Genomic DNA, 17,890 nt, shown 5'->3' with positions numbered 1-17,890 from the left:
TGCTAGTGACAATTCTTTAAGGAGTAGAACTATGGTGTGGTGCTAGGAGAGAAGATGCTCTCCGAAGGTCTTCAGGAGGTTTTTAAAGGTAGAGAGGGACGCCCCTGCTCTGGTAGAACTGGTAGTGTGTTCCACCAGCGGGGAACAAGAAGTGCAAAGAGTCTGGATTGTCTTGGACCAACGGGGGGCAGAGCCAGGCGCCGTTCATTGGAAGAGCGCAACGGTCGTGAGGCAGCATATGTCTGAATCAGGGTGTTCAGGTAGGTAGGAGCAGTACCGGAGACAATTTTGTAGGACAACTTTGTAGTTACCATACGTGATGGTGCAACGTGAATGATTTCCTGTCTCAGAGCTATGCCTGCTGTCATACACCGCTAGAAGATCGAATGAATCCTTTGACCAAACGTGTCATGATATCTTGTGGGGAAGGAAGTGAAGTAATAGTAGTAGTGAAGTTTGGCTACATATTATGGAAAAACTGACGATTTCCTTCCCTCATGTTGTGCTGTATTTCTTTCTCTTCATCTCTGTCTTCCTGTCCTAATCACCTCGGTCATATTGTTTGTGTGTGTTTTATACGTTTTGGACGGGTTGATGGCAAATTTCGTTGTACTACCCTGTGCAATGACAATAAAGGTTTCTGTTCTGTTCCTGTTTCTTTACAGACGTGCCCACTTTATGCTGATAACATGCAATTTGAGACAGAAAACATGCAGATTAAGGCAAAAACCACGTACTTTTTCTCATGCATTCAATTTTATGTGAATCTTTGTGCCTTCCGGGGTCCCTAAACAGTCTGTGAGCTGCATAAATCGGGCTGACTGGAAAGCTGAAACTTTTGTGCATTTGATGAACCTAAATGACCACTTTCAAAGGGGTTCCTTAACCCCTGACCTCAAGGTATCTGAATGGAAATGGGTTCTATGGGTCCACACGAGTCTCCTCTTTACAGACATACTGTCACACTCTGGCTCTGAGTGAGGGTATGTTGCCATTTGGCATACTGGAAAAATTCCCCCAAAAACCAATTTGTAAGGGAAAACTGCCTTACAAAAAGAATGACAAGCCGCAGTCAAAAAAAATGTAGGTGCAAAAAATCCCATTTATTATGGTCAACCACAAGAACTATTTACATCAAAGAAAAACTTTCAAAACATCAAAAAAAATGTAATATATTTTCTACACAGGAGGGTCAGCACAGCTCAGCAGTCCCCCAGCGACTACCCTCAGTGAGCAAAAAAATCTCCCAATATATAGTCTAAGCTCCTCCCTCTGGAACAGACCATTCCAGGCCATTAAATAATACATAATACATTCAAATACATTGGACATCAAATACATTGGACATCACTCAAATATTTCAGTCTTATTTCAACATGGTGATAAATATTCTACAGCAATATTTCAACCAATAAGCCCTGAAACAAAGAGGAACAAAAAAGAAACATTGGTTTGGCCCAATTATGTCCAACATGCCACACAGGCAAATAAAAGGGCAGCATTCACTGTCCTCGGGTCCTTTCACCAACCAGGAAGTACTGCGGGCGGTAAGAAAATAATGCATAACAAATGTACATAAACTGTAAGTGTTCATGACCACTATTTCTAGCTCTAACCCCAGTGTGTGCACCCACCAGGCTATAGCTAAAAGATAGCAGGCTACTCTTAACTGCACAGTTATGATTTTGTGATATAGGCAGGGTGATCTGCCACATTACCTTCCCCCTCTCCTGGAGTAGCCATGGTAGAGAACCGGGACAGGTAATCCGCCATCAGGTTCATCTTGCCAGCTCTGTGCCGGATCCTGAAACTGAAGGGTTGTAAGGCAAGGTACCACCGTGTGATTCTGGCATTGTGGTCTTTCATGGTGTTGATCCATGTTAGGGCTCGGTGGTCAGTCTCTAGAGTAAACACTCTTCCCAGAAGATAATAGCGTAGGCTATCCAAGGCCCATTTAATGGCAAGACATTCTTTTTCAATGGTGGAGTACCTGGTCTCTCGAGGTAGCAGCTTACGACTGAGGTACAACACCGGTCTCTCTTGTTCCTCTTCTCCTTGTGTCAGGACAGCTCCAATCCCCAGATCCGAAGCATCCACCTGAACAACAAAGGGCCTCTCGAAATCAGGACTGCAAAGAACAGGAGAGGAACACATTTTGTCCTTGAGGGAGTCAAAGGACTGTTGACATTCATGGGACCACTTCACAGGATTAGATGCAGATTTGCAAGTTAGGTTAGTGAGAGGCGTAGCAAGGGTAGCAAACTGAGGTATGAATCTACTGTACTGTACTGTACTGTATTTGACCTTTTCCAAGCTGAAACCCAAGGTACTGTGCTTCACCCTTACCCCACTGACACTTCTGTGCATTGAGTGTCAAACCTGCTCTCTCAATGCGAACCAAGACCTGTCGAAGCTGTTGGAGATGTTCTTCCCATGAGGAGCTGAAGATCACGACATCATCCAGGTAGGCGGAGCTGAAAGCCTCATAACCTCTGAGCATGGTGTCCATCAACCTCTGGAATGTCGCAGGTGCTCCATGAAGACCAAACGGCATCACTGTAAACTGGTACAGACCAAATGGGGTACGAAAGGCAGTGTACTGTTTGGAGGTCTCCTCTAATGGAATCTGCCAATAGCCTTTACACAGATCTAATGTGGTGATGAATCTGGCCTTTCCTATGCGCTCCACTAGGTCATCTATTCTTGGCATAGGATAGGCATCAAAGGATGAGATGGCATTTACCTTTCGGAAGTCTATGCAGGGTCGTAGAGTTGCATCCTTCTTGGGCACCAGAATCATCGGACTGGACCACTCACTCTCAGATGGTTCGATAACACCCAGGTCAAGCATACTTTTGATTTCCTTCTTCAGTGGACTCACCAGCCGTTCTGGAACACGATAAGGGCGCTGTCTCACTGGAGTTTGGTCTTTCAGGTGGATGGTATGCTGGATGAGGGTAGTCTGGCCTGGCCCTTCCTGGAATAGCCCAGGCAGTCCCTCAAAAAGCCCCTTGAGATCTTCCTGCTGATGTAATGATAGATGCTCGAGGTTGAGGGCTTTTGGTTGAGTCAGCTGCTGCAGGTCATTTTCCTCCTCATCATCTTCCTCTTGTACCTGTCGCGCCAACATCACTTTGGTTGGAGAGGCCTCCCGCTCCTTCCACTCCTTAAGGAGGTTTACGTGATATACTTGTTTCTCTTTACCTTTGTTAGGGTGAGACACCTCATAAGTCACTGGTCCCATCCTTCTCAGTACCTGGTACGGTCCTTGCCATTTTGCGAGGAGTTTGCTGGTGCTTGAAGGAAGAAGAATCAGGACTTTTTGGCCAGGTCTTAGCTCCCTCTGGCGAGCTCTCTGGTCATACCACCTTTTCTGGTCCTTCTGGGCTTTTTCCAGGTTCTCTCTTGCCTCCTCGTGGTACCTCTCAAGACGGTCCCGCATCTGCAGCACATAGGACAGGATCCCCTCAGAAACAGGATTCTTGGCTGCTTCCCACTCCTTCCTCAGTAGGTCCAAGGGCCCCTGTACTGGCCAGCCATAAAGAAGCTCGAATGGGGAAAACCCTGTTGAAGCTTGTGGTACCTCCCTGTAGGCAAATAAGACAAAAGGTAACCACTTATCCCAGTCACGTCCTGTATCTGACACAAACTTACGGAGCATCTGTTTCAGTGTTTGATTGAACCGCTCGACAAGTCCATCAGTCTGTGGGTGGTGTGGTGTTGTCCGAATGCCCTTGATGCCCAGTTCCTTGTGAAGCTGCTTCATCAGACCAGATGTAAAGTTGGTCCCTTGATCCGTGATGATCTCCTCTGGAACACCTACACGGGAAAACAGCTGAACAAGGGCATTAATGATCTTAGGGGTTTTGATGTTGCGTAGGGGAAATGCTTCTGGGAATCTTGTTGCATAGTCACAGATGACGAGGATGTACTGGTGTCCAGAGCTACTCTTCTCCACTGGGCCAACAATGTCCATGGCAATCCTCTGGAAAGGGGTGCTAATAATGGGCAGAGGCTGTAACGGTGCTTGTGTGGTTCTGCTCTTGCTTGTGATTTGGCACTTTGGACATGTGTTACAGAAATGTTGCACATCACAGTACATTTTTGGCCAGTAAAACCTGGCACCTATTCTCAAATAGGTTTTCTGTTGACCTAGGTGACCTGCCCAAGGGATGGTATGTGCCAAGTGTAGCACCAGCTGTCTGCAATTGGCAGGTACTACAAGGCGTTTACCTGCATCTCCCACTACATATAAAATGTCATTCTCCATCACCACCTTCACCCCTCTAACTTCACCTCCCTCCCCAACCTGCTTGTACAAAAATGACAGAGAAGGGTCGGACATTTGCAACTGGCTTATGTCATTTGGGATTTCCCACTCAAGGCTCAAAGGTTCAGGTGACTTCAATATTTCTGGAGCCCCCTGCCGTTTTTCAAAGCGCCGCTGTCGCTTGGACTTTCTTGGGCCTTTGGAACCACCCTCACACAGACCATTGTCAAGATCTGGGAGAGGCTCCAGGCCTCCTTTAACCTGGGACCTTGTAACCACAGCACACATTGCCTTTTCTACCTTTGTCTTTTTCTCCCCAATCAGATCCAACAAAATTGGCAAGTCCCTCCCCAGAATACAGTCGACTGACAAGTTTTCAATCACCCCAACTTGCAACAGGAATGCCTGACCCTCGATACCAACAGTTACTTCAGATGTAGGATACAGCTTTTTGTCTCCATGTACACATTCAATATCAGTTTTTTTTCCATAGTCAATACAGTTGTCTGTCAGGAAACATTTTTTTTACCAGCGAGGTACCACTCCCACTGTCCAATAGAGCCTGCATTGAAGTCCCATTAATAGTCACTGGACAATATGAAGGCTCCTCTGAGTGGATGGAGCACAAATCTCCAGGTTCCTCACTGCGGGGCACATAGCAGTATCCAGACAGTTTAGATTTTTTTAAAGGGGCAGAATGAGGCCTTGTGGCCAGGTTGTTGACAGTAGTAACATATTAAACCCATTCCCCCCTCACTGGCAAAAGGTTTCTGCAATGGCCGGTTGCCCCCACTATTCCCTGGAGCCCCCGTGTTACCTCTTTGACGATCATGCCTACTTTCTCCCAGTCCTTTACTGAACTGGCGTTGCTGTGGTCTGGTTGATGTCACCGTCGTCCTCCTGGCGTTAACATATTGGGTGGCCAACTTTGCAGCTTCCAAACCTGTTCTTGGCTCCCTCTCCTTGACCCATGTGCGCATGTCAGGTGGAAACACTTTCAACAGCTGCTCCAACACAATTATTTCACCGACGTCCTCAACACTGCACTGCTCTGGCTTTATCCATCGTCGATACAACCCCTTCAGGCGGTGGTAGGTTTCGGTTGGCGCCTCCCCCTGTGGCATGTTAATGTCTCTGAACTGCTGTCGATAAGTCTCTGGTGAAATGTCAAACTTCTCCAGCAGAGCTTCCCTGAGATCTGGATACGAGTTGGCGAGCTGCTCGTCCATCCCAGAATATGCCTCCAGTGCCCTTCCAGTGAGTAAGGGTACCAGTCTACAAGCCCATTCTGATGCTGGCCATTCCCAGGTTCTTGCAATTCTTTCAAAGCGAAGAAGATAGTTTTCGATGTCCTCACCAGACTGGTAGGGCAACATCTTGGGGTCTTTACGCAGATGTAATGGCGGTGTTGGGTGTTGCTGGACAGGTGCATCAAAGCTGGGTTGTGTCATCACTCTGTCTGGGACACCTTGCTCATGCAGGTGCCGTGCTGGCGTTGGAAGACCCAACAGAGAGCTTTCCCTACTTTCCAGGCTGAAGGACACAGGGCTGGGTTCCCTGGTGGTGGGTTGAAAGGAAGTTCGTAAAGCCCGGATCTCTTCAAACAGACCCTCTTCTCTCTCCTTCTGGGCACAGAGAAACTGCTGCACCAGAGTCACCAGTTCAGCCTGCTGCGCTGGTGGTTTCATCATCCGGCTGGATGGATGTGGTTGAGCTTCCCCCTCCTCGACATCATCCCAAGCCTCGCCTTCTTGTTCTGCCTTCAGTCTGGCCGCTGCTGCCCTTGTGTGGATAGTTGTCGCCCTCCGACCTCTGCCCCTCGTAGGGACCCTCCGGCTTGCCATCCCACCACTGCCACCAATTGTCACACTCTGGCTCTGAGTGAGGGTATGTTGCCATTTGGCATACTGGAAAAATTCCCCCAAAAACCAATTTGTAAGGGAAAACTGCCTTACAAAAAGAATGACAAGCCGCAGTCAAAAAAAATGTAGGTCCAAAAAATCCCATTTATTATGGTCAACAACAAGAACTATTTACATCAAAGAAAAACTTTCAAAACATCAAAAAAAATGTAATATATTTTCTACACAGGAGGGTCAGCACAGCTCAGCAGTCCCCCAGCGACTACCCTCAGTGAGCAAAAAAATCTCCCAATATATAGTCTAAGCTCCTCCCTCTGGAACAGACCATTCCAGGCCATTAAATAATACATAATACATTCAAATACATTGGACATCAAATACATTGGACATCACTCAAATATTTCAGTCTTATTTCAACATGGTGATAAATATTCTACAGCAATATTTCAACCAATAAGCCCTGAAACAAAGAGGAACAAAAAAGAAACATTGGTTTGGCCCAATTGTGTCCAACATGCCACACAGGCAAATAAAAGGGCAGCATTCACTGTCCTCGGGTCCTTTCACCAACCAGGAAGTACTGCGGGCGGTAAGAAAATAATGCATAACAAATGTACATAAACTGTAAGTGTTCATGACCACTATTTCTAGCTCTAACCCCAGTGTGTGCACCCACCAGGCTATAGCTAAAAGATAGCAGGCTACTCTTAACTGCACAGTTATGATTTTGTGATATAGGCAGGGTGATCTGCCACACATACCCACTTTGAAAGTGAAACTTCAAAAGGTGGATTTGAGTCTTTGTGCATCCTGGGGTCCCTAAACAGTCTGTGAGCTGCATAAATCAGGTCTGAGTGTAAAGCTGAGACTCTTGTGGATCCAATGAGCCCAAAGTTCTTCATGTGATGATGTTAGTGAGAGAAACTTGAGCTCAGAGTATAAAATGAGCTGCTGAGACCTCCAACTAGAGACCTGGAGCATTCAGACTAGAGACCTGGAGCGATCAGACTAGAGACCTGGAGCATCCAGACTAGAGACCTGGAGCATCCAGACTAGAGACCTGGAGCATTCAGACTAGAGACCTGGAGCATTCAGAGACTAGAGACCTGGAGCATTCAGACTAGAGACCTGGAGCATTCAGACTACAGACCTGGAGCATCCAGACTAGAGACCTGGAGCATTCAGACTAGAGACCTGGAGCATTAGACTAGAGACCTGGAGCATTCAGACTAGAGACCTGGAGCATCCAGACTAGAGACCTGGAGCATTCAGAGACTAGAGACCTGGAGCATCCAGACTAGAGACCTGGAGCATTCAGAGACTAGAGACCTGGAGCATCCAGAGGATGGATGGCTGACACACTAGACACACAATACAATCGCACAAAATACACAAATCTACTAAATGTAATAAATGTTTGTGTTCTAAAGTCCGAATGTGGGATTTTTCACTTCTATAGTGTTCAAAAAAAGGTAACATTTAGTAAAAAAATATATGATATCAACCCCCAAATTTCTTCAACAACTTATGAGATAACTAAGATAAATATCTGGGAATAATTATAGACTATCAGTTGAACTTTAAAAGTCATATTAAGAAAATGTGTAAAACCATCAAGGCAAACTTAGGATGTTTTATGATTATAAGAAACTGTTTGACTTTTAACTGTGCTTTTCTTTTTCTAAATTCTATGATTCTCTCACATATATCTTATGGCTTGACCACATGGTCCCAGGCTCACCAGTCATCAATTAAGGCTATAGAGTGTCTTTTTAACCGAGCCTTGAAAGTCCTGGACAAGAAGAGAATAAGGTACCATCACTGCCAAATTCTAAGCAAATATAAGATCTTAAGTCTTGCTAATTTTATTTCCTTCCACTCAATTAAATTGGTCTTCAAATGCCTAAATAATGCTGCTCCCCAACTGCTCTGCAAGACAATAACAAGACCGCAAAGTGGTACCAGATCCACCACCCGAGCAACGTCAAAAGGCAATTGTAGTATCCCATTCCGCAGAACATCTTTTGCTCAAACTGCCTTTTCAATAAAAGGGACAAAATTATGGAACTCACTGCCAGACTACTTGAAATGTATCCCTACATTTGTTGCATTTAAAAAACAAACAAAAGTGTGGCTACTTCAGCAACAATCTTGCTCTCATACTTAGTTTTTTACTATTTAGTTTTAATATTTAGCTTGTATTCTCTCTGTATTATTATTATTATTATCATTATGCTGTTGTTTTATGCCTGTATTTTTAATAATGTTAATCTGTATTATTATTTTTGATCAAAAGCCCTACTAGGGACAAGTGTCGTGAATTAGCTTTGGCTAAAAACACTATGATGCATACATCAGATAAACTGTCAAGATTGTCTATGTTTTTGTATCTGTCCCTATTCAAATAAACCTTAAATAAATAATAACTTCAGCATTGGAATAACAATAAAACACATTGTTAGTTACACATTTATGTAAGTGCTTCCAGCTTTCAGATCTTTAACACTTCTATTTTACATCTACAGTTGACCTGATTTCAATTTTTTCAATTAAACCTCTTAACAGTATATTAAGTAATTCAAATAAAAACGCTGGTAACACAAAAGCATCAATACATAAAATCGAACAATATATTTAGACTAAATGTAACAATCTGAGAAGGGCCATTCAGCTTAAGGAGTTCTTTTACTTTTGTTACTTTAAGTACATTTGGACAGTTTTGTACTTTTACTTCAGTAAGTTTTGAATGCAGTACTTTTACCTTAGTGGAGCAATTTCACAGTTTTTTTTATTAGTAATAAATTGATGATAAACAGGTTTAACTTCGAAACAGAAAGTTTTTTCTGCAATTGCATTAATCTCCTTTTTCATTTGTTTTTCTAAATCCAGTTTTTTTGGGCTGCAGTTCATTGAATATCAATTAAAAGTCTGTTGGGTTCTTTTGATAACATTTCTAAACCTTTTAAATGGGACTGAATCATCTATTTTATTGTGTCATCAAGTGAAAAACAATAAAAACTGCGTTTATCTAAATTTTGCAAAAAAACCTCTTCATATCTTCTGAATTAGCAGCATGACTAAAGTCAAACACAAGCTTATTAGTCTGTTTGAATATGACAAAATGATTAAGTTATAATTTATGCAGTAGTTCTCTGGTTCATCTCTACAGATCATTCAGTTCAGTTTTATTTATAGAAACTAAAATCACAAATGTGTATCAAAGGTTTTTACAGTCTGAGCAGCCTCTGACTTCTGACCCTGACACTGGAAAAACACCTCAAATAATGAATGAATAAATGAATAAATACAAACAAACAAACATTCAACATCGAAAAAGGGAGAAATTGAAGGAAGATTGTAGTTTCATACAGACATACATCACAATGTGTGACAGATAACATAATTAATTATTACGTTCTTAATAATTTTAAATCAATATTAATCAATCTTTCAAACATATCACACACAAGAACTGTAAGAGAAAGGAACAACTGAACATAAATTTATGTAAAAATACATTAAAACACATTTCGTGATTTTTAGTTTAGGACGATTTTTCACTGTTGTCTTTCTCACGAAAACTTATCAAACACAGTCAGTGAAATCTGTGTATGTATGTGTGTGTGAGAGGTTTACCTCTGTTGACGTGAACCTCCTCCAGCCAGACTCGAGGTGGACTCACACACACTTTATGAACTGACTTCGTGGCTCCTTGTCCTCCAATCAGGACGCTCCGCGGCCCAAAGGTCGTCTCAGCGTCGTCATCATCGTTTCATTTCAGTCGACTTTTTTCAACTTCTGGCAACTTTTGCTGATCGAATTCCGGATTAGATGTTTCCATAGAACACTGGAGGATAAATCAGTTTTAAAAATGTCATCCAGGATTCACTAAATGGGGAATGGTCCAGAGTGACGGTTCTGTAATAAACACTGGAAATATTGTGGCTCCACAGCTGTTTTCTCCTGATATTTTCACTCATAACATGTTGATTTTATTGTTTATTCTGTCCAAACCAGATTTGTTGATTGCTGAAAAGTGGACACCAGAACCGAGGTAGTGTACTTGCTTTTAAATCACTAAAAGCCAAGGCCCTCTCTATATAGCAGAGGTGTTTGAAACATATCGCCCCTCAAGATCATTCAGATCAGTAGGAAAAGTCAACTGGTAACCTAGCGCCCGCACCAAGCAGGGAGAGGAAGCCATTAGTTTTTAAGCGGTCTGTCTCTGGAACATCTTCCTATAGACATTAAGACCTCTCCCACCATCCCCGTTTTTAAATCCAGACTAAAAAACAAACTTTTCCATGATGCCTTGCACTAACCCACTCTTGCACCCGTTGGTCTGTTAGCCTTTATGTTTTTATCTGTGCTGTGTTTTGTCCTTTTGCTTTTATTCATTTGTTTTGTAATTATTTATTTTGCTTTTGTCATTTCTGTGTAATTTGTTCCCTGTGAATTCCCATGTCTTCATTTTTTTAAATTCAAATTATTTTAACTATTTTAATCGATTTGACCTTTTATGACATGACATTTTAGATATCTTAATATGTGATTGTTATGATTATGCGAAGCACATTGGGCTACCGTTCTGTGTATGAAATGGGCTATATCAATAAACATGACTTGACTTGACTTAGTGTGCGGTGAAATTAATGTTTTTGTCAATGTAGTCTGGTGTGTTTGGCGAGTCGCTATGGAGAGTAAACGAAACGACAGATTTTTGTAGTCCGACCCTGAAGTCAGCATCATGTGTTAGAATTTTCTTCTGGGATTTCGGATCTTTGCAGAAAATAAACGTCTTGGATGCTGACGCTTTTTGTTCAGCAGGATAATCTCCACAGATGAACTCTTATGATGTTTTAATGCAGCCGAAAGAAGTAAAAACCTAACATAATGCTATAGAGAACTAGAGACTTCTACGTCACTACTGTTAGCTTCAGACGCTTTCCGACAAGCTAACCAGCTCTTTGACAAGCTATCAAATCTGTACCCTAATAAATAGTTTATTGACATAATTTACAATCTACAGGAGGTTACAGAGCTCTGAAAAATCTGACTTGATGACACGGAGGGGAAACCCAGGAATAGGACTCGGATGCAGAGTAGTTGAGAAAAAACAAGGTCTTTATTGTGTCCAAGAAAAACGGAGCTACAGGTAACAAAAGGCGCCTCTAAAAACGAGGGAGTTACTAAGAAAAATACCAAAACTAAACTGAGGAGATCTCTAGGCAAAAAAGGGGCAAAAGGCCAACAAAAAATCACTCTTAACGAGGGCTAAGGAAAAATAACAATTTCACAAGACTATGACTGTGGCAATACTGTGGTTCAGAGCTAGTGGTGCGGACAAAAGACATGACACACTGGCACAGGACAAAGGGGAGACACAGACTATAAGCACATGAGGGTAATGGGGAACAGGTGGACACAATCAGGGAATCAGGGAAGACAATCAGACTGGAGACACATGAGGAAGGGCAAGTGACCTGAAACGAGAGGAGAGTTACTTTTCAAAATAAAACAGGAATTGACAAGACAGAGACAGGACAAAAACGCAACTTGACAAAACACTCACCGCGGTGTGACAGTACCCCCCCCTCTAGGGCCGACACCTGACGGCCCAGGCTGTTCAGGGTGTTCTTTATAAAAGTCTCGAATGAGGTCAGGGTCCATGATGAACCTGGCTGGGACCCACTGTCGTTCCTCTGGGCCATACCCCTCCCAGTCCACAAGGAACTGCCTGCCCCGACCTCGATTGCGCACTGCCAGCAGCTTCTTTACGGCATAAACAGGCCCCCCTTCGACCATTCGGGGAGACGGGGGTGGCTTGGTTGCCGGCACCATGACGCTCTCCTTGACAGGCTTAATCTTGCTGACATGGAAGGTGGGATGTACTCTGAGGGACCGGGGCAGACGGAGGCGCACGGCTGCTGGATTGATGATTTTAGAGATGGGGAATGGACCAACAAAGCGTGGAGCCAGTTTGCGGGACTCCACCTGCAACGGCAGCTCCTTGGCAGCGAGCCACACCCGCTGGCCAGGTTGATAGGCAGGAGCCGGTCTCCTCCTGCGATCTGCTGCTCTCTTAACTCTGTCCCCTTGACGGATTAGTGTCTGGCGGGCTGCTGCCCAGATGCGGCGGCAGCGGCGGACTAGGGCATGGGCGGAGGGCACCGACACTTCAGGCTCAGACTCAGAAAAGACAGGGGGTTGGTAACCAAACACACAATTGAAGGGGGACATACCGGTGGCAGAGGTGGGAAGGGAATTGTGGGCGTACTCGACCCATGTCAGGTGTTGACTCCAAGACGCTGGATTCTGTGCCACCAGGCACCGGAGGCCGGTTTCCAGCTGCTGATTGAGGCGCTCCGTCTGGCCGTTAGCCTCTGGATGGTACCCCGAGGTGAGGCTAACTGTAGCTCCAATTAACTTGCAGAACTCCCTCCAGAACCGTGAGATAAATTGGGGCCCCCGATCTGACACAATGTCCTGAGGGAATCCGTGGATCCTAAACACATTGTTCATCATACACTCAGCTGTTTCTTTAGCAGACGGCAGTTTAGGCAAAGCTATGAAATGTGCCATCTTAGAGAATCTGTCCACTACGGTTAAGACCGTAATGTTACCTCTGGAGATCGGGAGCCCCGTGACAAAATCCATGGAGATCGCCGCCCACGGCCGGGACGGGATGGGGAGAGGCTGCAGCAAGCCTGCGCGGGCTCTGGAGGAGTTCTTATTCCTGGCACAGACTGGACACGCCTCAACGTACTCCTGGACCTCCGGCTCCATGGACGGCCACCAGAACCGCTGTGCGATGGCGAACATGGTCCGACGTACACCCGGATGGCAGGTGAGCAGAGACGAGTGAGCCCAGTGAATCACCTGTGGGCGCAGATTAACAGGAACAAACAGACGATTTTCGGGGCACCCACTAGGTGGAGGGGTCTCACCATTCGCCTGCTTCACCTCGGCTTCTATGGGCCAGGTAACCGCTCCAACCACATGGTTAAGTGGAAGGATGGGGTCAGGTTCCGTGGCAACGGGCTCGGGGCTGAAAAGACGGGACAGGGCATCAGGCTTAGTGTTCTTTGACCCCGGTCTGTAAGATAGGGAAAATTGAAAACGGTTAAAGAACAATGACCAGCGGGCTTGTCGAGAATTCAACCGTTTGGCTCTTCTTATGTACTGCAGGTTCTTATGGTCTGTCCAAACCAGGAACGGGTGTTGTGCCCCCTCCAGCCAGTGCCGCCACTCCTCCAGCGCCACCTTCACTGCCAGCAGCTCCCGATTTCCCACATCGTAGTTTCGCTCCGCTGCCGTCAGGCGTCGTGACAGGAAGGCACAGGGGTGGAGCTTGTTGTCCGACTCGGCTCGTTGGGACAGAACACCCCCGATCCCCTCATTGGAAGCATCAACTTCCACCACGAACTGGCGAGAGGGGTCGGGGAGTGTGAGGATGGGTGCTGTGGTGAACCGCCGCTTAAGCTCTCGGAAGGCTGCGTCCGCGTCGGCGGACCAGCGGAACGGCACCTGTGGAGGAGTGAGAGCATGGAGAGGAGCCGCTGTCGCGCTGAAGCCTCTGATAAACCGCCTGTAAAAGTTGGCAAATCCTAAGAATTGCTGCACTTTCTTGCGGCTATCTGGTGTGGGCCACTCAGCCACAGCGCTAACTTTTGCCGGGTCCATCTGAACCCTTCCAGGAGCTATGATAAAGCCCAGGAAGGAGATGGTATCGGCGTGAAATTCGCTCTTTTCGGCCTTTACAAACAACTTATTCTCAAGGAGACGTTGCAGAACAAGATTGACGTGTCTCTTGTGAGTCTCCACGTCGGGAGAGTAAATCAGGATGTCATCTAAGTAGACATATACAAAGTGATCTAGAAAATCTCTCAACACATCATTTATCATGGACTGAAATACTGCTGGAGCGTTTGTGAGGCCGAACGGCATGACTAAATACTCATAGTGTCCTGAAGGTGTGTTGAAACCAGTCTTCCACTCATCCCCTTCCCGAATGCGAACGAGGTGATATGCATTACGCAGGTCCAATTTGGTGAAGATCTGCGCCTGTTGAAGTTGGTCGAATACTGAAGTCATGAGGGGAAGGGGATATCTATTCTTTACTGTGATCTCGTTGAGGGGGCTATAGTCAATGCAGGGGCGGAGGGTCCCATCCTTTTTCTTTACAAAAAAGAACCCAGCCCCGGCTGGAGACGAGGATGGTCGAATCAGGCCTGCTTTCAATGAGGTCTCAATGTAGTCTTTCATGGCCTGCCTTTCAGGCCCAGAAACCGAATAAAGCCGGCCCTTGGGAATGGTGGAGCCCGGCAGGAGCTCGATGGGGCAGTCATAGGGGCGATGTGGCGGAAGAGCTGTGGCCTTATTTTTACAAAAAACCTCCGCGAGGTGGTGATAACAGCTTGGTACTGTGGTCAGGTCGATGGTCTCTGGGTCTATGGCAGAGTTAACAGAAACATTGTTCAGAGTGAGAATTTCATTCTGGGGCCGGCAACAGATTTTACAACCCTCCCCCCACCCAATAATGTCCCCGGTCTGCCAATCAATGCGCGGGTTGTGGCGCACCAGCCACGGGAGCCCGAGGATGAGAGAGTGCTGAGGTGAGTTAATCAGGTAAAGTCTAATGTGCTCCTCATGATCAGCGATGTGAATGTGTACTGGTTCAGAAATATGTGTAATGTCAAATAGTGCGCGCCCGTTGAGCGCGCTCGCCTTAATAGGCTTACTCAGCGGCTCTACCTGGAGCCCCAGTCTCTGAGCAAACCCCCAGTCAATCAAGCTCCCATCCGCCCCCGAGTCAATCAAAACACCCTGCTCAATGTCCTTGCCAAGGTGCGTAATCGTTACGGTTGTTAACTTTCGTGGGATGGGGGTGACGGCTGTGAAATGACTCACCACCAAGGTCGCTTTCACGGGGCAGGCGGCGATGAGGTGGCCCTGTGTGCCACAGTAAAAGCACCTGCCTTCCTGGGATCGCCGCTGCCGCTCCTCCCGAGAAAGCCGGGACCTTCCCAGCTGCATAGGTTCCCCCTCCAGCTCAGCAGAAGGGCGAGGAAGTGGCTCGGGAGGAGATCGACGTGGCGCCGTGCGCCAAGGAGCCGCGGAGGGATCTGGCATAGCGGCTGGCACCAACCTGGACCCGCGCCGCTGCTTCCTCTCCTGCAGCCGGTTATCCGTGCGGACGGCGAGAGCGATGAGGGAGTCGAGGTCCGGAGGAAGGTCCAGCGGAACCAGAAGATCCTGGATAGGATCTGCGAGCCCTTTCAAAAAAACGTCGTACAAGGCAGCGGCGTTCCACCCGCTCTCCGTAGCCAGGGTGCGGAAGCGGATGGCATAATCACAAACTGAATCAGCTCCCTGCTTCAGCCTGCAGAGTTCCCGAGCCCTCTCTCGATCTGTCGCCACCGGGTCAAAGACGAGTCTGAGAGCTTCGGTGAATCTCTTATGTGACGTACACACCTCGGAGTCTCTGGCCCACTCCGCGGTGGCCCACGCCCGGGCCCTCCCCGTGAGGTGAGACATCATGAAGGCAACTCTGGATCTCTCCGTGGGAAAATCATGGGGTGAGTGTTCATAATGCATTTTGCATTCTGTGATGAAGGACCTACTTAGTCCGAGGTCCCCCGAGTATCGCTCCGGAGGAGCCAGCCTGGTGCATGCGCCAAAGCGCGTAGATGAGGGAGAGGGCTCCGGAGACGCTGCGGGCGGTTCAGGCGCTGCTGTCGGGTTCTTGGCGAGGATGAGGAGAAGCTGCTCCACCTGGGAGCCGAGGAGACCCACCTTGGACATCACGGTGGCCTTAAACTCCTCTTGGCTGAACGCGAGTCCTCTGAGTCCTTGGCCAAGGCTGGCCACCTGCTCCTCCTGCTGCGTGAGTTTGGACGCCTGGGAGCGCAGCGCCGCGCTCAGCTGGTCCTGCTCTGCCGAGTCCATGCTGGCCAGTGTGTACTGACACGGAGGGGAAACCCAGGAATAGGACTCGGATGCAGAGTAGTTGAGAAAAAACAAGGTCTTTATTGTGTCCAAGAAAAACGGAGCTACAGGTAACAAAAGGCGCCTCTAAAAACGAGGGAGTTACTAAGAAAAATACCAAAACTAAACTGAGGAGATCTCTAGGCAAAAAAGGGGCAAAAGGCCAACAAAAAATCACTCTTAACGAGGGCTAAGGAAAAATAACAATTTCACAAGACTATGACTGTGGCAATACTGTGGTTCAGAGCTAGTGGTGCGGACAAAAGACATGACACACTGGCACAGGACAAAGGGGAGACACAGACTATAAGCACATGAGGGTAATGGGGAACAGGTGGACACAATCAGGGAATCAGGGAAGACAATCAGACTGGAGACACATGAGGAAGGGCAAGTGACCTGAAACGAGAGGAGAGTTACTTTTCAAAATAAAACAGGAATTGACAAGACAGAGACAGGACAAAAACGCAACTTGACAAAACACTCACCGCGGTGTGACACTTGAGGCTGTGAGAGAGTTCCCGTCCATGACCAGTGTGATGAAGTTTAATGTCCCGACAGCCACTGTAGTCTCCTTTAGCCACTTGTTAGCTGCCACCTTTTAAAGGACACAAAAACTCAAAAAACAAAATTAACAAATGTGGGTATTTTGTAACCCAGGTTAAGAATTTGCCTAAATTTATATCTAACATTAAAATAATATAATAAATATTATTTTTGCTCTCCCTGTTGTCCAAACACGACCTCATTAAAAACATAGTCACGTGACTGCGCACAGCCAATCGCGTCTTGCAGAGGACTGGAAGCTGTGTGCAGGTTTGTGTCTTCAAAACATTAGTGAACTTCGCTCCTTTGCTTTGTTTTATACTCTGTGTGCTAAGAATATCATTGTTAATCTTCAGTGCTAACAGCTGGGCCGTCGAGAGTCCGTTGCCGCCATCGTGCGTGGTTTATCAAAGGAACTGGTGAGTGATTGAATTAATGGGATGTTAAGCTAAGCTATGTTATGCTAACGGCGCTAGCGGTAGCATTAGCCTCCGCCGCAAGCGTTAGCATTAGCCTTGGCCGCTAGTGTTAGCATTAGCCTCGCCCGCTTACATTGCCATTTGCTGAGTCTGTTTCATGTATTTCGACTTGAGCACAAGCTAAGTTGTTACATGCCTCAATGAATACAGTGCTATTGTGATTAATTTATTGTGTTAACTGTGTGCAGGCTGTAAGCCAACCCATTGCACTTTGAACGCAGCTAACCTGGGAATTATGAACGCACTTTGAATGTTTATATTAATTGTACTTTCTACATTTAATTATGTTTTTTTTACTTTGTGTACACATGAACAATAAAAATGGATATGAACGAGGTGAGCTAAAGTTATCACAACTATCTGGCCTAATACCTTGGTTTTTACTGGACCTGTTATTTTTTGATGCAGGCCAGGTGTCCTTTTTGGAGTAAAAGATGGCGAGCTAATGAAACCACGGCTGGGAGCCAAGAGCCTCTGCAGCACCACAGCATTGCAGCCCTACTGGTTTGTAGGGCTCTCATTACACTGCCCCAACTCCACTCACATCTTTTCCCTTTAAGGACAATAATCAATGGACAATTCTTCACAAAATTTCACTTCAACCCTTGTGGGTTGTGCAGCAGTTAGGGGAATTCTGTGTGAACATCTCTGGGGATTTATTCATTTTTGTATTATGAACCTGTATGCTGTTGTGTTAAATCCTGAACCAAACCGACCTATTTCCAAGTGCACTTACTTAACATATT

Source organism: Centropristis striata, chromosome 15 (assembly GCF_030273125.1).
Source record: "Centropristis striata isolate RG_2023a ecotype Rhode Island chromosome 15, C.striata_1.0, whole genome shotgun sequence".
Taxonomy (NCBI): Eukaryota; Metazoa; Chordata; class Actinopteri; order Perciformes; family Serranidae; genus Centropristis; species Centropristis striata.
The sequence above is the reverse complement of the archived record's forward strand: the minus strand, read 5'-3'. Positions refer to the sequence as shown.